This window comes from Oryza glaberrima, chromosome 4 (genome assembly GCF_000147395.1).
Source record: "Oryza glaberrima chromosome 4, OglaRS2, whole genome shotgun sequence".
Classification (NCBI taxonomy): Eukaryota; Viridiplantae; Streptophyta; class Magnoliopsida; order Poales; family Poaceae; genus Oryza; species Oryza glaberrima.
The window spans coordinates 1,173,566-1,175,677 of NC_068329.1; the positions used below are offsets into that span (position 1 = coordinate 1,173,566).

Below are 2,112 nucleotides of genomic sequence, written 5' to 3' on the forward strand. Positions count from 1 at the left end.
GAGCTTTAGGTAGAGTACTCTTCGTAGGAGGCCAAACCGTTTCACGAAACTCAGTTTCTTTGTTTTTTTTTTCTTTACGTTTCCTGATGATGGCAGACATCCTGCTTCCTTTCAAATTAGAAGATGCAGTTCCTGGGATTTGCTATGTGAGCACCGGCAGGCACATGACATGAGCAGCAATGGAGTGTGGACCCCCGATTTTGGAAATCGAAAATCTTCTGTGTTTATCCGTACCAATCCCTGGATCAGTAGTTGGTACACACATACATAGTTGAATCACAGCATATCACGAATGAATTCAGGCTAAAAGAGTTAAATACTTAAATTAGGGCCAGGTAGGCCAACAACTATCAGAGAACAACAGCGGAAGACAAAATAATATAAGGGCCCGGTTAACATGCCACAGGCAGTCGACTGGGGAACGAGACCTAGAACAAGATCACACTCCGATCATCTTGTTGGATACACAAGCGTACCGACAAGGGCTTCTCTTCAACACTCTCCTAAAAGATGTATAAATAGTAAGAGTGAGTACCAACCGTACTCAGAGAGCCACCACAGCAAATGCATATGATAGAGGGTATTTCAAGGAAGGGCTCCAGGTTCTTTTGCGTAAAGCAAGCTTTGCAAATCTTTTCACAAGCCTAAGACCTAGCATAGACTGATCAAATTTTAGTACCAATGTTCATATTAAACAACGACGGTTCTGTCCACCATCCATTGTGATCCCAAGGATAGCTTCCCGCCATTGAGTCGTCATGGTTTTCTGAGAACGACCACCTTCCCTCCTCTCAGGAAGTGGCTCCATCAGCATAAAAATCATCATGCAATATTCTATCCCACACAAGTTAAGAATTTAGAGTCTAGCCAAGTGTAATACATGTCCCGGTGCTCAAATAGATTTGGTTTACTCACACTGTAGTGGATGTACACTTTACCCGCACTCCGCGACTGCCCAACACATGAGCCTCGTCCCAACACATGAGACGCGTCACGGCAAAGCTTTTCGATAACCTCGCATTGGTAAAAGGAAGAGCTTCTCTGAGGAGCCTCCAAGCAAAAACTTTCACTTTGGGGGGAATATTTTTCTCTTTCCACACTGTTTTGATTAAAGCTAAAGTTTGGGAATCTACCTGCTGAAAGGATTGACAGTTTTCCTTGTAGAATTCCTTGTAAGCACTTTTAGTGTTGCATTCTCCATTCTTTGTATGCCTCTAGAAAAGTTTGTCTTCTGATCCATCTCTCATGACAGGAACCTGCATAATTTTCTGAACAACCTCCTCTTCAAACAAAGAATTTAGTATTCCAGTATCCCATTCCTTGCTTCCTCTCCATAAATCTGCAACTCTAACAGGTAAATGACTTGGCGTGGGATTAGTTTTAATAAAATTAGAGATGTCTGAATTGAGATCACACCAAGGCTGATTCCAAATGGAAATATTGCCATCCCCTAATTGGCAAATAACAGAATGTTTCAAAGTTTTCCTGATACTAAGCACAGAACTCCAGTAGACAGATTTGGAGATATTTCTAGGAGCAGTCCAAAAGGAGGAGTTGGGAAAGTATTTACCTTTGAGGATTTGAGCAATCTGGTCCTGAGGATTTGTGATCATCCTCCAAGCTGAGTTAAGGATAAGGCTTTTGTTGACAGCTTGAATATCCCTGATTCCAAGACCCCCTTCTTCAATAGGCCTGCAAATGTCTTTCCAAGCTTTCAAACAGAGAGAATTTTTGTCTTGTCCTTCCATTACTCCTGTCCACCAGAATTTTCTAATAATAGATGTAATCTTATTAAGAAGATTTTTTGAGAGAAGGATAGTGGCCATATAATAGACAGACAGGGAGGCAAAAACTGATTTGATGAGAGTTAAACGACCTGCATAAGAAAGTTTATTTGCTTTCAAAGTAGTAACCTTAGCTTTAAACTTTTCAATGATAAACTTATAAATCTCATACTTATTTTTATTAGTAACAAAAAGAGGGTGACCCAAGTGCTTCACAGTGGCATCCAAGACAGGAATAGGAAAAATAAGCTTAACAGCATTTTGAATATGTAAAGGAGTTGTCCCGCTGAACATGATTCCTGATTTACTCCAGTTAGGAGTCTGCCCT

General features: G+C 40.8%; 1 long non-coding RNA gene across 3 annotated transcripts; it reads right to left on the reverse strand.

Annotated features, from left to right (window-relative positions):
* Positions 1 to 359: 359 nt before the first annotated feature.
* On the reverse strand, positions 360 to 1,663 carry LOC127769584 (uncharacterized). Of its 3 annotated transcripts, none has more exons than XR_008016820.1 (3): positions 1,571 to 1,663; positions 1,134 to 1,347; positions 360 to 1,014 (listed from the first exon to the last, which is right to left on the reverse strand). It is a non-coding gene; the product is annotated as an uncharacterized LOC127769584 (long non-coding RNA). The 3 variants fall into 3 exon arrangements; XR_008016819.1 differs by lacking the exon at positions 1,571 to 1,663 and having other exon boundaries at positions 360 to 834; positions 916 to 1,014; positions 1,134 to 1,559; XR_008016818.1 differs by lacking the exon at positions 1,571 to 1,663 and having other exon boundaries at positions 1,134 to 1,559.
* Between the last annotated feature and the right edge of the window lie 449 nt (positions 1,664 to 2,112).